Genomic DNA, 16841 nt, shown 5'->3' with positions numbered 1-16841 from the left:
TATTCTTGGTGTGCAAACATTTTGTACCTTTGCTTTCTGCCTAGCTGGGCTCTTCACAGGAGGAAGTCATACTCATGGAGAAATCCACCACTAAGGGGATCATCTAATGCCAATGATTATTTAAAACTAAGTCTTAGCAATCCGTATTACCATTACTGAGTTACCAGTTACCATTACTTCAGCCACTGAGGTAGTCTCTGTGCATTTACAGCTGATGAGTGCTAATTCTGCTTGTCAGTAAGACCATGGGCATGTTCCCTGAAGTGATCAAAATCTTCCAACACCACCTGATTTCTTGTTGTTAAAAACAGATTAAATTCCTTTTTCTGTATAGCTCGGTGGAGGAGCGGTCTTCCAGGTGTGAGATGAAACCAAGAGTGTAACATGGGCCCTAAATGAGACTGATGTCTTTCTCTCACACTCCTCCCCTTGACTTCCACGGCTGTCAATTCAAGTTCCAGAAAATCGAGGTTATGGTGTGTGCACACTGAGGATGCCACCGATCTTGACTGAGGAAGTGGTGTGAGACGTGAGGGGAAGTGGTGAATCATCTCAGCTTAGGAAATACTCTGGTTACCCAACAGTAGCAGCTCTCAACAGGTTCGTTATTTGTATTAAAAAGTCCACGTTACAAACCTCAGGGTAAGATCCTACGTAAGCATAAAGTGGTTTTACTTTGCGATACTTCTAACCAGATGGATTTGACCCACTCACGCCTTGTCCTCTGCCTGCTGACAACAACCCGGACACGTGCAAGTGGTCTGTTCAGCATCCCTGGTGTGCAACACAGCGATTTTAAGCAATTTGATTGCCTTGTGCATCTGTGTTTTATATTTCTTAGCATTACAGGCTGTTTTGCTGGTGGGCTAACAGGAAAAGGAGTCACACAGGGAGTATGCTGTAGCCTTGTTGCCATCCTCCTGTTTTCAAGATGCAGAGTCCTCCTCTGATGACTCATCTGTGCTGTGGTTTTACCAGAGTGCAGAAACGAATCTTGACAGGGACACCACGTTCCTCAATTTTACTGCTGTTAATTGTGTGTTTGGTTATCAATAGGGGCCGTTGAACAGGACTTCCTAAATATTTCCATAGCCTGCCTGTCTCACTGTGAGACACTCTCCAGCTCAGAGTGCAGCAAACGAGACGCAGTATGGCAGGATGCCGTCCCTTCAACAGCCGGCACTGTTCAGGTACGCGTTTCATAGCTGAACGCATTTTGTTGGTGTGCTGCCACGGGAAGGTTGTCACGACCTCCTGCCAGCCGTGTGTGACGGCGCATGGTCAGCGATCAGCTGCGTATCTGAGAGGTCTCCACTTGGTGGAGTATTCCTGGTTTAAGCAAGAACCTTCTTGTTAGGGATGTGATTGGTTCCTATCTGTGTCTTGGGTATTCTTTCCTAAATTTCTGTATGTGGATTTTCCTGATGCCAAGGACAGCAAATTTGTTCATTCCTTGCTGTAAATGAGTAGTCTTTATAAATTACCAAAAAGAAAGTATGTTGATGTTTTTGATATGTAGGATATCAAGAACTGAGGAGTAGCATTTTTTTTCTGGAAGAAATCAAACATGAGGGAAAAAGCTTTGAGAATGTTAATGTATTGATATGAGACAAGAGCTTTTCTGGCAAGGCACTGCCTTTTGCTCTGGTGTTCGGAGAACACAATATCACTGGGTGTCAGGGAAGTATCTCAACAGGGACAGAAAGGAGGGGAAAGAGAGGCAGAAGAGAGAGGGGGAAGAGAAAGAGGAAAAGTGAGAGCGGAAGAAAGGGAAGGAAGGAAGGAAGGAAGAGAGGACAGAGGGGACAGAGCGGGGAGAGAAGCCCATGTGCCAGGTTTGGGAGGCTTGAGGAATGCCCAGCTTGCTCCCTGTGGACAACAGGTGCTCCCTTTTCTGGGGTGTGGGTGGCCTTTGGTGGCTGCTGCCCCCAATAAGGGTGCACAGCGCAATCTGCAGAGAGCAGCTGTAATTCACACCGGAATCCACTCTTTCTAACACATATTGACACAGCCATAATGAGGAATTCAATGAAAATTGCCCCAAGGGAAATGAGAAGAAACATTTGTCAAAGTGTGGACGGAGGTTGGAAGAACAGTAGGCTGTTACGGAAAGGGAACGTGAAGAATAGAGTATGGTAACAAACAGGAGGTGCTGTGACCTGTGAAATATTCTGCCTCACATCAAACCGGCCTTTAATCCCACTGACACAAACCCAGAAGGACTCCACAGCTCTCAGTGTCATTGCTTGTCTTAAACTGACGTAAGATGGTCAGCTGCCTACCGATCCCACACGTCTCTTTCACTCACAGTCAAAGATGCGTAAGACATTGCAGTCTTACTTAGTAAGTCTCACTTAGTACCACACCACGCTTGCTCTCCTCTAAAACAAAAGCCCCCAAACCCTGAAAATTCACAGGGCAGGAAATGAGGCTGTGTTTCATCACTTGTACAAATCCCTGGGCCAAGCCCTTAGTGGGCTACACCTCATTAAGTGGTATTGTGCAGCAAGGCAAACTTCCACCCTCTTGCAAATGCCACCTTAGAAAGAAATCCGCTTGCATTTCAAAATACAGGTGAGGATGATGGAGTCAGAGCAAGGAGTGCTAATAAACGCGTTGCTAGCACACCTCGTTTACTAATACATAATGAAAACCAATGCCCACGGGCGGCAGAAGTCAGGTGCTGCGTTGGAAGGTATTCAGAAATGCTGAAATCAGGATGTCTTGCTGCAACGTGAGAATTTCAACAGCCTGAAATCACCGCAGAAACCATATTTCTTCCTGTCATTTCCATTTGCCGACAAACCAAACACTGAATTGCAGTAAGGATATCTGTTCTTGGTGAACACAGACTGTCACTTGACACTCTCACTGACTCGGGATGTTTAGGCAGAGAAAGCCCAGAAGAGCTTTTGCCACCTTCAAATAGCAATAATAATAATCATAAGCCCCTCCATCCTTGTGATACATCTGGTGCATGCTGATACAGCCCAAATTCCCAGTAAGCTTAGACTAAAAGGAGTTTTGAAGTCATAACAAAAACCCCAGGAGACCGGGGCTAGCCTGGTACTTGGGCCATCTGGGTGTGCCTCCTCCTCTGCAGGCCCCGATCCCTCAAGGGGATCTATGCTTTCATGGCACGCAGAGCCACTCACTTCCACTGAACTCCTAAGAAGGTGGCAAGACAAAGCCAGGGATTACCTGGACCACTAAATCTCATCTGCAGATGCATCAACCGTGAAATGAGCATTTATTCCAGAAGGGCTCAAAGAACATCCTCCAGCCGCTCCAGAGGGTGCCTTCAGCACTCAATAGCAAATGAATGGCCTGTCATAAAATACAAGCTCCCAAGTCTCAAGGAACGTTCCCCAGGCAGCCCTTAGCAGATCAGAAGCAAAGGACAGTGAGAGAAGACAAAGGGGAAACGAAGGAATTCGGAAAGACTCAGAGCCATCACACCCCCAAAACTCATGCACTCGGCTAACTGTTTGGCACTCTGCTAGAAATAACAGACCCTACACAGCTCTGCATGCAGATTTGCTCCTCCGCTCTTGCTTTGAGGGCAGTTTCGGGACTGTCCTCGCAATTGCTCTGTGGTGACAGCAAGGAAGCTCTATAGCAGGTGCTGCTCCTTGTCTCAAACTCCCCCAATAGGAGGGGCAATGCAGAGACAAGCCCTGGATCTCAAGTAGCGCCAAAAAGATCTTCTAGACGAAGGATGGTTTTCACACGATGCAGCAAGTCTGCAGGTTGACTCAAGGATATTAATCACCCGGACTTGGGCACCCAGATGGTGGCATCAGATGGGAAAAGGAAACAGGTGCATTTGAACAGGTATTTAACTCCCACATGGCAAACATGAGCTCCTTTGACGTGGTTTTGGAGCAAGAAAGGTTCTTTTTCCCATTTTACAGACAAGGTGGTGGACCAGAGGAGGGCACATCCTTCTGTTTCACATCCTTCAGTGAGCTTGGGGAAGGGACACCAAGGCAATACCTGAGTCAGGCAATGGAGCAAGGCTGTCTCAACTCCACATTAGCCTCCAGATCCCAGAACAGCATTGCAACACTCCTGCCCCATTTGTGAAACCTAATAACCCTCAGGCTTGTTCTTGTTTATGTTTTCAGCCCACAGAGGCCTGCGTGGCTGGTATCACCTATTAAATCACTTGGAAGTGATGGCTTAATAGCAAAGTCCTGAGGCTGAGCAGCCGGGTACTTTGGGGACATCTCTGTACTCTCTAGACCAATAAATGCTCACTGTGCTCTACCAGGCACTCTGAATAAAGACATGACCCCATAGTTTTCATGTACCTCTGACTTCAAGCTCCACTTGCGCTCCCTTGCCCTTCCCCCCAGAACTGGCGTATATGTTGAAGTTGGCTTGGGTGTTTCAAAAGTACAGTGCCCTCGCTTTTGCCTGCCCTGTGGCTGGCCTGTAGGACTGCTGTTGAGAGATTATTACTTTGCACTTTCCTATATATACACACAGAGAAAGAAAAAGAAATCCAGCCTAAAGAACCTGCAGTCTAACTGGGATAAAATAAAGGATGGCAAGAAGGCACACTCGTACCCACTGTGCAGGCAGGAAGAAAAATGCAGCATTTAAGAACTGAACCCACACAATTACTCAGGGGCTTCATTTTCATTAACGGAAGCCATCATCTTTCTCTGAAGTCTTGCGGTTATCCTAAGGCCAAGTGCATGGAGGGAAACAGTGGCTGGACAGAGACTGACCCTAGACTCCCTTTTGCCCAGCTGTCTAGTAGGGCAGCATCTTCTCCTTCAGGATGCATAGCAGAGGGTGAGCACCTAGTACAACACATTCAGGCTTCGTTACAGAGAGATCCTAGCTTTTTCTTGCTCAACCTGTTACAATCTGTGTTTGCCAGACAGCGTGGCTATATTGCTCCTCAGCATTTCTTTTTACATGGCTGAGAACTTGTAGCCTGCTGCTAGCTCACCTTATTTCCAGGGAAAGAGAATGATCTTGATCTGAGCCCTTCCATGAAGGCAAGGCATTGACAAGGAGAGCCAAATCCCTCAGTGCCCTGTAAGTGACACGTCTTTCTCTTGAACGAGAAGGAAATTACTCTTGTAACAAGACACAACAAACGGTCTCCAGAGTGTCTGAATGACTGGGTATTGGATATGGGTGTCTGTCTGAAGTCTAGTGAGGATGAACAGCAGACCGAGATAACAGATGGAAATGTGCGAGAGTTAAACCTTCCTGGGCCCTGGTCATGGTACCCCCTTACACATCACCTCATTCTCCTGGAGGAGGCAATCATTCCCACAGGGCGGAGGAGACTGATAATGCCGCAGGTGATGGGATAGCTGGAACCTGAAGCCAATGTCAGGATACAAGAAACCTGGAGAAGCAACAGTATCAGCGATGCTGAGTCTTCAGTTCAGCGGAGCAAGTCCTATTCATTCAACGTATCTCGGACTCTGCGGTGAAAGAGCAAAAAACTACAAAAGGCCTATTTCCTCTTTCAAAAAAGAGCTTTTAAGAAAACATGCAAAAAGGGAAACGTGTGATTCCTGCCAAAGCTATGTTCTCTGTGTTGTGTCTCATCCATTGCCTCCTTACAAGGCATTCTGCATACAGCCACATCAGACCACTGGCATGGAGGGGTAAGGGCTCAACATGAAAAGGTCATAGGGGTATCTGTAACAGCAAGCAGTAAGGGAAAAGCAGTCAGCCTGGATGCACACCTGAATGCCTCCCAAAAAGCGCCAAACCTTTTTGAAAACCAGGTGTCCTACAAACACTCACAATGAACTTCTTGCTATCCTCTATTGAGATTTGTTACCCTCTTAAAACCCAAAGGGAAGATGATGTGTTTCCATGTGTGTAGCCAAAGGAGATTGCTGTTAGTGTCATTCTACGAAGTAGAGATGAAGGGACAGTGAGCAGGACAGTCTGCATGGCAGTTTTGTTTAGGGTGGCTGGGAGGAAGAAGAGTGCAAGAAGTGTAGGCAGTGCTTAGCTTGCATGGCCAGATTTTTCCCAGGCCCAGGCAAAGGTAAAGGGCAGTAATGGAGCAACATGGGGAACGGCAAGCAGGGAAACTGCTGTGGCCATTTGCGCTGGGGAAGGTGCAGAGCTGAAGCGACAGAACTACAGAAGTTCAGTGAGCGTAAGCTTCCCCCAAACAGCACATTAAGGCACACAAGGAGGCAGAGATCCACTTGAAGGTTGGCGGTACAGGAGTTCGCAGGCAGGATGCAAAGTGCGTGATTGCTTTATGAGGCGCAGCTTTCCTGGTGGTGGCTGTCGCACAAGGATCTGCCAGCGCAGAGAGGACATGTTTGTTCTCTCAGTTGGAGAGTTCTCCGAATGGCAGCACCTGAGAAATGGAGAAACGCCCCCAGGGGAGGTGCAGGGCAGTCCCACTTTTACTGCGGCAGTCCTCTGCAAGTTATGCCCTCCTCAAACTGCCTCAGTTTCCTAGATGAGGCCCATCCTACAGCTGGGATCACGGCGCACCTTGGAGGCAGCAGAGAGCGTAAAGGACAGCAAGAAGCAGCTAGTGCTGGCTCAAAATTCTGTTACTTGACCTGGGTAACTGGGCTCATGAAATTAAACTACAACCCGCTGCAGGGCTCAAAGGCAGCAGGCATCATGCAACATCTAGATGCGAGGCTCCAGGGTCAGAGCTTCTTATTTTGGTCCATCTTCAGATCATTGATGCAGGTAAATGGAAGAGGCCAAGTTCTGGCTGTCAGGCAGGTGTCTGAGGATCAAGGCCTTGCCTTCCTCAAAACACTGTCAATTCCACATGTGAAGCCAGGGATACACAGAAATCCAGAGTCTTAGTGCCCAAATGAGATGTAGAGAGGAAGGACTGAAGATGTGTGAAGCACTCAGAAGCCGCCTGGGACAACAGAAGCCTGAACAAGAAGAGAAGGCTGCACTTGGACCATAAGGAAGGGAGGCTTCTGGCACTGAAAATTCAAAGCTGCTGGAGGAATAAAGTAGAAGCTGGGAGAAAGCACACAGGTGCAGAAGGGCGCCCAGGTCAGATTGGTGTGATCTAAAAAGCAGATACAGCTTGCATTCAAGGCAGAGCTCAAAGGGGGGCTCTGTAGTGAATGGGGCTACATCTGGCTGGCGACCGGTCACCAGCGGTGTTCCGCAGGGCTCAATTCTAGGGCCAGTCCTGTTCGATATTCTTATCAACGATCGGGATGCAGGAGTTGAGCGCATCATTAGCAAGTTTGCTGATGATCCCAAACTGGAAGGTGCTGTTGACTCTCTGGAGTCGCCTGGGACAGAGTAATGCCGGGCACAAGTATAAACTGGGAGAAGAGTGGCTGGAGAGCAGCCCTGCAGAAAGTGACCTGGGGGTGCTGGTCAACAGCAGGCCCAGTAGGAGTCAGCAGTGTGCCCTGGCAGCCAAGAGGGCAAACCGCATGCTGGGGAGCATCAGCCCTGGCCTAACCAGCCGGTCAGGAGAGGGGATTGTCCCACTGTATTCAGCGATGCTGCGGCCTCCCCTTGAGTGCTGTGTGCAGTTCTGGGCCCCACAATTTAAGAAGGATGTGAAGGTACTCGAATGTGTCCAGAGGCAGGCAACAAAGATGGTGTTGGGTTGGAAGGCATGTCCTGTGAGGAGCGGCTGAGGACTTTGGCCTTGTCTAGATTGGAGAAGAGGAAGCTGAGGGGTGACCTGATTGCTCTCTACAGCTTCCTGAGGAGGGGAAGTGGAGAGGGAGGTGCTGAGCTCTTCTCCCTGGGATCCAGTGATAGGATGTGTGGGAATGGTTCAAAGCCGCATCAGGGGAGGTTCTCACTGGACAGTAGGAAGCATTTCTTTGCTGAGAGGGTGGTCAAACCCTGGAACAGGCTTCTGAGAGAGGTGGTTGATGCCCCCTGCCTGTCAGTGTTGAAGAGGCATTTGGACAATGCCCTTAACAACATGCTTTCACTTTTGGTCAGCCCTCAAGTGGTCAGGCAGTTGGACTGGATGATCGCTGTAGGTCCCTTCCAACTGAAACAGTCTAGTCTAGTCTAGTGTATGCTATGCCATGCTACGCTACGCTATGCTACGCTACGCTATGCTACGCTACGCTCTGCTGTGCTGTAAAGAAGACAGCGTGGGTTAATGGCATTGCAGTTTCTACAGCTGTGTGACCTGGGCTCGAAAACCAGCTCAACCCAACGCAACCCAATGCAGCCGTCACTGTACCTTCCCCCAGAGCTACTGCTGATAGGATTCGGCTTAGAAGAAGACACTTCCCTACCAAAGCCCTCCTGGTACTGTAACTGTGTGCACAGGGAACCTGAGTGCACAGGGTATCTATGCAAAGAGGTAACATGGAGCACGTGCCTCTTGTCAACATCCGCACCTTCCCAAGCTCATGCTCCTTCTCTCTCCTCCTCTGGTGATGTTTCTACATTTCTTCTCTCACTCCACCTTTGTCCTGGAGTAGGACATTTGTACAAAATGTTGGCAATATCTCTGGTCCCACCACCCCTACGCAAAGAAAACCTTTTACTTCCCTGTTTGGGAGCACCTATCAGACCTATGAATCACTTTACCCAGGACGAGGAGCCCGGAGCTTCCAGAAGCTGACTATCACCTCTAGCAAGGAGTTGTTTTGTGATCCGGGACGACATCACCTTTCTTCATCATTTTCTCTGAGAAGTGACATGCCAGCCTGCACGAGGTGAAAGCTGAAGGACTTGTTCTCCTTGGTGAAGGCTTGGGCTGGCAGAAATCACTCGGTACCTGCCAAAGGCCGTTAGCCCAAGGCTTGCCTCTGGCTTGGATGCCCCTGCCCCTTGTCCGTGCCTCCTTCACAACCCTCCCCGTAGCGAGGCTGCCCTGGCCGACGTCCGACAGCGGAGAGAAACCAGAGCAGAGCAGAAGTGTCAGCAGCTGGGCAGAGAGAGGGACTGGATGCAGGCTGAGGATACTGGAACTGCTGCAAAACCAGCTTCCCCTCCTGCCTGCTCTGCCCTCAAGGGGCTCCGGGGGCCCATGGCTGTGCCCCCCGTCAGGCTGGTGCCACCCACAGTGGGGCGTGGGGAGCAGGGAGAGGCACCAGGGGAAGGGGGAGAAAGCAGCACCCAGAAACCATGTCAGGGAAATAGCAATTTATTTCCTTTTTCTTGAATCAAGGCTTGCTGCAGCCCTGCTAGTGCCGCCAGCAGGGTGGCCGCTTGCAGGGCTGGGGAGAGTCCTGGGGGCCGGGGGCCCTCCTCTTTGGGGTTCGCTGCGGCACCCCACGCCAGCGGTCACTGCCCCAGCTGGGAGCGGAGGGGCTGCGGCTGCAGCCCTGGGCAGAGGGACCTGCCGCCGCCGCCTGCCCCAGCTCCTCCTGGGGCTGCTCCTGCTCTGCAGGCACGGGTGCGGATGGGGGGCGTCTGGGACCCCCGCGGAGGGCGGCCTCCCACGTGCCGGCTTCTTCCTCCACGTCGGAGCCTGCAGGGCTGCTGGAGGAGGCCAGACTGGAATCTGGAGTCAGCCCCCGGGAGGCGCTGGGGCTGGGGCTGGCTGCAGGGCTGGCATCCTCCCCACCGGCAGCGCAGGGGTCCTGCTGGCCCAGGTGCCGGCGCAGCTCCCTGCCACACAGGCACACGGCGGTGGTGATGAGCCGGCGGACGAATGTTCCTGTGTTTTCCTGCAGGCAGTTCTGCAGCTTCTGCACCAGCACCACCTCGTCCAGCCCCCAGAGGCACAGGTGGCCCACAAGGACTCCCTCCACTACAGCCACCTCCCACCACCACTCCTCGAAGAGCACCGCGAGCTCCTGTCGCAGCCACGGCACCAGGGGCCTGATGTTATCTGGGTGGCTCTTGAAAAAGTCCGCCCAGACCTCGGGAGGGAAGTCGCCCACCTGAGCGCGGGGCACTGCCCCCACAGCCCCCCTGCTCGTCCTGGTGGTCTCCAGCTGGTGCTGCTGCAGGGCCTGGGACATCGAACGTCAAATAATCATCCTCCGACCACACTGAGAACACGATGGCCGTCGTCCCCGACTTGCACAGGGGGCAGTTTGGCTTCTGCCGTGCCCAGCGCTGTGCACAGTCTAAGCAAAACTGGTGGAGGCAAGGTGACATGTAGGCAACGCCATCTTGATCATCGTGGCAGATGGGGCAGCTCCACTTGCTCTCGGCAGCCATGCTCTCTGCATGCTGCAGCAAGCTGGGAAGCACCGAGGATGAGCAGCTGCTCCCTCTCGCTGGCGCCACAGCAGCGGGTGTTGCACACTGCAAAATGGAAAGAGGCCACAGTCACTCGCTGTCCCAGGGAGGGAAGGGGAAAGGAGGGGAGGAAGAAATGCTCACGTCCCTCGAGAAGGACACCCTCCCAGCTCCCCAAGCCCCATTGCCCACCCCACGGGCACCCCAGGGGGACGTTCCCCCGCACGGCTCACCTCCGCTGCTGCAAGCACACCCCGCGGTGCCCAGCTGCCTGAACCAGGCAGGGCCGGGGAAACACAGGCGATGGCTCCAGGACAGGCACAGAGAGCTGACAACGGCAACCCCCAAAGCACCACCCGGCACCAGGAAAAGCCTTGCTCCACCCTCCACACCTCGCAGGCATGCTCGGCAGAAGTCCAGGCCCGAGCCAGGCTGGTCCAGGCCATGCCGGTGCCCGAATATAAGCAGCAAGGGACATGAGGTCACAGTCCGTCACCCGCTGACGACACAGTCCGCCGCTTGGTGATGTCACCCTCCGCCACTCGGTGATGTCACAGCAGGCCTTCCGCCCCCACAGGCACATGGCATGAAGAGAAAAAAGAAAATATCGTTTCTTGTTTTCATCTCCTATATTTCTGTGTTGCTCTAGCTTCGTCACCTGCAACACACGGCCGTGACTGTGTGTCTCATCCCCCCACTCCTGACACCCTGCAGAGGTCTCCTGTGAGGGGGAGCATGGTGAGACCAGTCAGCTTGGACTGCCTGGGGCTGGATGATGCCTCCCCCAGCTGGCTGCCTTTCCCTGTGCAAAGCCGGGATTTGCAGGGGAGCCTGGCTGGTCAGTGGCTAGCCCCGGGTGAGAGTCTCCCACCCTGCTGGGTCCTGCCCCCCGCCGGCAGGGGGAAGCCTGAAGGGCCATTTTGCTCTGGCCCCATCCACTCCCGCTGGCATTCACCCACAGTGCCAGGTCCCTCTCCACTTTCCAAGTTTGCCATGTTTCTGGTAGGTGGTGCTGCAGGCCAACTTTTGCATTAGTGGTCCTCAAAAGCACCAGCAATGGAGGCTGATACTATATGCGCAGGAAGGAGTTGTTGTTGCTGTCCCTCATAGTCCCTAATCAGGAAACCACACCTGATTAGGGACCACGCTTAGCCTTGTTTGCAAGCAGCAAACATCTGCTGTGTTGTGTTGGGGAATTTTCATGGTAAGGGTAATTAAACTCATGTTTGTGCTTTAATATAAAAGAAAAATTGAATAAACAGTGCATTGGGCAGAGTCCTACCACCATAAGCAGTTTTACATGGAGTCTGCAAAGATACATCAGGAGATGATTCCTTATGTATGCTTGCACCAGCAACCATCCTGAGAGCAGTTGCCTGGGGCACCTCAGCCCCGCCGTTGGTCTGTCCCCCAGCCCAGCTCTGCTGCCCAAAGGTGGCCCCTGAGCTCTCCCCTACCAGAATGGCCACAAGACAATGCTGCGGCTGTTTCTTATCACCAAGGGGAACTTCACTCCCTTGCAAGGAGTCCTTCTGTCTCTGGCATTCCTGCTTGTGGCCAGTGCAGCCCCTTCTGCAGCTGGGCCTTCTTGCCCTCTGTGCCAGATTGTACCACTGCTGAGCACTTAGAATTTGAATTTCCCCTTCACCATGAAAGACAACAGCAACATAAATGATGTGCAAGTGTAATTACTGCTGTAGAACTAGCACAGCAGAATGTGGTTTTAATTGTGTGACAACTTTAGTTGGGTAACTTGCAGTTTTAATATCAAAAACAGTGATGGCTGGGGATGTCTTACACTATTAATGCACTTGGTGAAGCCAGACCTTAAAATTTAAGCAAAAAATGAATGGTAATCTTGGGACAAAGTTTTTTCAGATCTTTTGGTTCTTTTCATAAACAGAACCAGAACAGAGTTATCCTGGCTGCTAAAAAAAAAAAAAAAAAGAGAGAGAGAAAGAGCTAATGAGGAAGATGACTTGCATATCTTTGAGTAGGAGAAACTATGGCCATAAGGGAAGAGCAACCTCATGAATTTTAGCAATTAATATAATATAAAATGCAAAAGCATTCTCTGAACAATGCACATACAGAATGATATCTATGTGTGTAATGCTTTATTATGGGACCAGAAAGCTGCAGAGCTCTCTGTGTGCTAGAAGGCTGGATGGTTGAGATGGCAAAATGAGAGTATAGGAGCTGCAGAATGCACAAATGAAAAACATTTACACTTGAACATAATGTAGACTAAAATTAAGACATCGATTAAAAGAGGATTAATACGACACACTGTGATATATATTCACTTTGCCTTTTTTATGATTTTGATGGAATCTGGTGTCATCTTTCTGGTTCAGAGGTATACCTAATACTCCAGATGCTCTGCCTTGGACTTCCAGGGACCAGTGACAATGAGCAGCTCTTGGTCTTCGGAAGCTGTTGGAGAGGCACCCCCGGACATGCAGAGGAGCAGCTAATCCAAGGGAGAGAGAAATTCTGCCGCTTTCTTCTTTCCTGAAGCTTGCAGTGCTGGCAAGCAGGCTCTGGCACAGTGCTGGGGAATATTTTGCCATCTCATGGCAGTTCACAGGAAAAACAACTCTGGGTGATCAGGAACACTCAGCTACCCAGAAGGAACAAAGCTGGAATGTATGATTTCTCTTGCAGTAACTGCAAAATGGCACTTGGAAGGTTTGCAGCAAAACAGAGCAACCCAAAACCCTGCAGAAACCATTATCTGCCCACCTGCAGCTCCAGGATGGTCTCTGCATGCCAGTGGTGGCATCTGAAATGAAGGCAGAGAAGCTGACCGTGATGTATTTGTGGGATGCTGGAGCTAACTTGGGATATGCTAAAAAAAATCCCACAAATCGAATGGCCTGAGCCTCCTGCTGAGCTCCTTCCCCAAAGGAGCTGTTGCTGCCATGCCTGAGAGGGACTCCTCCCCAGCCCACGGCCTCCTGCTCCCAGTGTGTGCACAGCTGCCCCTCTCCAAGGCATCTGTAGCGGTCGCCATCACAAACTATGAGGGTTACCCAACCTGTGGGTGCGTAGAGATTGTTACCATGGGGTTCTCAGGATTCTGCAATACACAAAGACGTGGATATCTGGGTTTCTGAAAATGTCTTTATTGCAAATTACTACAAAACCACTGTTAGTAAAAATAAATAAATAAATAAATAAATATACACAAATATATACTACAAGTCACTGCAAAATTATCACTAGGAAAGCAAGTGTATGTATATATTTTACAACAGTAAAGCAAATATATGTGATTACAAATTATTACAGAATTCCAACTAGAGAAGCAAGTATATATTTATGAACACTTAACTGTGCATGTGCCTATAAATATATTACATGAGGTGTTACTGGTATGACACTCACCAAACCGCTGCCAGGAGTGGGGCTAGTTGATGACAGAAAACGTCTCACTTCAAAGGTCATCCACATCACAGAGTCCAGAGTCAGCCAGGCATCCCCAGCGAGGGTCTGGTCTGTCCAGGAGAGCTCATGCAGAGAAGCTCTTGCAGAGCTGTTCTTGCAGGGAAGCTCATTTTGGGTGGGTAACAAGTTACTTTCTATACCTGTTTGGTGTAGATACCTATGTGGGCATAGGACATCAGTTCCTGGAATAGTTGTTGCTGACTCCTGTTTTCTGGGAGGGTCACTTTGTTATCACAGTTTCATTGTCCTGCACTCATCAGGGTTTCTTTGTGCCGCCAACTACTCCCCATCAAGGAGATTTCAGCTCCAAGAAGTCTGTGGGTGGGATGAGGTGGAGCAGGTCTGTGAAGTTTCTGGCAGAGGAGCCACAGGCTTCTAGCCTTCCCCAGCTGTGTGGAAAAAAAAAAAACAGAAAGATCCCTTTAACTTCCAGAATTGTTTCTTTTCAGCTCATTAATAGAAATACAGATAGCCAGTGTCAATTAGCTGCTCTTAGTAAGACTAAAGTTCAGGTCATGTGTATCGGATTAGCTACTCCCCTGACATGACATCTGTGAGGAGATGCCACAGGTCCAAGTCCAGGCTGCCTGCAGCCACTGAAAACCCCAGGCTCCCTTCTGCTGGCCCTTTTGGGCTGACTGCTGCCTCAGGGTTTATGTTTTTTCCTAGTAAAAGACTGAAGCTAACTAAGGATATTCTTCAGTAGCTGATGCCTATTTGTGAGAGCACATCTACAGGCGAGCAGCTGCAGAGAAAGAGCTCCTTGGACAGCGGCCCTGCCGCTGGGACGTGATGAAGAACGTTGTGGAGGTCAGGCCCGCGGAGGCCTGGGGAAAAGCCAGCCAATTTGCTGTTCCCCAGCTGCGCCGCCCTCCCCTACAGACCTTGGCTGTGTGTCAGCCCTCCTCCCGGTGCTCCAGCATCCGTCCTCTCATCCTGAATCGCAGTGGGATGCAAGACATGAGAACAGGATAAGAGGCCCAGATCACTGAAGTGCCGGTGAGTGCCCCATTAAAGCCAACAGAAAATTAACATTCAAACCCTTCCCCAGGTAAACTAAAGGGGAGCACAGATGTTACACTTGTGCAGCTGCAAGCAGGTGCAAGAAGAAATGCCAGTGCTACGGCCCACCCTCCTTCCTCTCTTCAGGGGGGGGAAGAGTCAGTTTTGGCTCTGTCAAAAATGTTTTCTCAAGTACAAGTATGGGAAGAAGAGAAACACCCTTCAAATACAGCAAGTGACATATTTCCTTGGTTGTTGGATTTTTTAAATTATTTTAAACACAACTTTGAAATATTCTGTGGATATATTTAACATACAATGAGAATACCAGATGGCTTCATGAAATTACAGCTTCCAAACACTCCTCTGAGAAACCTTAAAAGTTACATACCAGCAATATTCTACCTTCTTCACTTTTCAGAAGCGTTCAGTGTAAAACATGCTACTTTTTTATTCTGGGGAGTCAAACCAACATGACCTGTTGACCAGTCTCTTTGGTAGCACTAGTGTCAATGGTGGTGGTGGTCCTTCTAGGAAGGATGTCCTGGGAGAAGGCAGTTGACTGGAGCCTGCTGCTTGTTCTCCTTGACCGAGGCTGGTTACAGTTCCCATGTGAAGGGTGTTGCTGCTGGTATCCGCTATGACTGGACTCTGATCAGCTGCTGTTTCTTGAAGCCCAACATCAGCATTTCTAATGTCGCCACCTAAGTCCCATCTGCTGGTAGTAATACTGTAATTTTTGGCTGCTCCTCCAGTTTCCTTGCTGGCTCTATAAAAATCTTTACATCCTATCATTCCCAGAAAAGAAGATGGAAACTTGTTTTCCCTCTCATTTATCTGAGCTGTGCCTATCCAAGTAATGCTGCTGTTGTACTCGGTACTCTGTCTCCTTGTCACTACTACTGTCAGTTTTAATCACCACTGGAGATAAATGTACTGAGTTATTCATGTGATGTTTCCAGTGTTTCTTCTGTTGCTTTTTCCTTTTGGGAGGCCTTGTTGTGCTGATTACTTTTCCTTTACAGATTATCTCCACACTTGGACGACTCCTCCTTTTTTCTCACGCTTCGTTTCACTACTTGCTGGATAGCCTGAAAGGCTGTCTTCACCAGTGTAGCAGTCACTGAATTCTGGTTAAGTTTTCTCAAGGTCATTTTCTCTCGCTAGACTTGTATGCTCCTCAACTGTGCTCTCCAGGTGCAGTTTTGTACTTTTTCCACCAAGCTTTTCTCTTTTCCTTCTGTTCATCCCTCAAGAAGGGGTCCTTGGTCTGTTGCTTGATCAGCCTCTTGACCTGCATCTTTCGTAAGAGCAGTAGCACCTGCTGTGGGGTCTTGGCAACATCAGCAAAGTTGCTGGTCTCACTTTTCACCCCCTTTTTTCACAGGGTTACATTTAGGAATGTCGTGGGTGGCCCAGCTCCTAGCACTGATCTCTGCAGAACTGTATTGGCAACTTTCCTCCATTGCAAGAGTTAACTATTAACCCGTACTCCCCTCGCCCATCTCCTATCTGTTAATTATTTATCAGACTTTACTATTAAGTCATTCTTTTAGGCTTAAAGCTTCTTTTAAGGCTTAAGGTTTCTTTTAAAAGCATTGAGGGGACTTGGTGAGAGGCCTTTTGGAAACCCCGTAGACTATATTAACTGGACCTTCATTGCTTACTGATCCCTTTAAAGTAACACCAACAGACTCAAAAGGCTTTAAAAAGCCTTTCCCAGATAAAGTAAACAAAACCAAAGCTTGCAGTGCATTTAAAAAATTTGTGTAACATGAGGCAATCCAGTAGCAGGTGGTTACTCTGTATGGTATGTAATCCAAAAATCACTGTTCAGACAGCTGTGTCACCTATGCTATGTTAATTACTTCTAATAAAGGGCTTTATGACTTAACTAAGGCTTTACCACCTGGATTAATTAATTTTGCAGGCTATGTAATAATCAGTCTGCATAATAAACACAGAGTTGATGGACAGTAGGGATTTATTGTTCTGTGAAGGCAATCTGTAAATACGTTATGGTAACATGATAAACATTTCAAACATATATAAACTGTTTTGGTATCCAAAATAATGCAAATATATACAGGACCACTTAACTAAACATAGGAATTCTTTCTTTTCCAGTGTCTTTAATGCTATGTGCTTTGTGATCTACCCAATATGACGCTGCTAATAATTTTTGTCTGCTCTGATTGCTTTTATCCAAGATGTTCGGAAGCTACCATTGAAAATAT

At 49.3% G+C, this 16841-nt stretch overlaps 1 long non-coding RNA gene and 1 pseudogene across 1 annotated transcript; one reads left to right on the top strand and one right to left on the bottom strand.

Annotated features, from left to right (window-relative positions):
- Positions 1 to 341: 341 nt before the first annotated feature.
- LOC148050441 (uncharacterized) lies at positions 342 to 13160 on the top strand. Its single transcript, XR_015701053.1, has 3 exons — positions 342 to 600; positions 1057 to 1190; positions 12510 to 13160. It is a non-coding gene; the product is annotated as an uncharacterized LOC148050441 (long non-coding RNA).
- Positions 9147 to 11137, bottom strand: LOC148050442 (E3 ubiquitin-protein ligase Topors-like; annotated as a pseudogene).
- Positions 13161 to 16841: the final 3681 nt, after the last annotated feature.

The sequence above is a fragment of the Nipponia nippon genome, unplaced genomic scaffold, assembly GCF_047370975.1.
Source record: "Nipponia nippon isolate SJK-2023a ecotype South Korea unplaced genomic scaffold, ASM4737097v1 scaffold_8, whole genome shotgun sequence".
Lineage (NCBI taxonomy): Eukaryota > Metazoa > Chordata > Aves > Pelecaniformes > Threskiornithidae > Nipponia > Nipponia nippon.
Note: the sequence above shows the minus strand (reverse complement) of the source record. Positions and strands in the feature narration are given on the sequence as shown.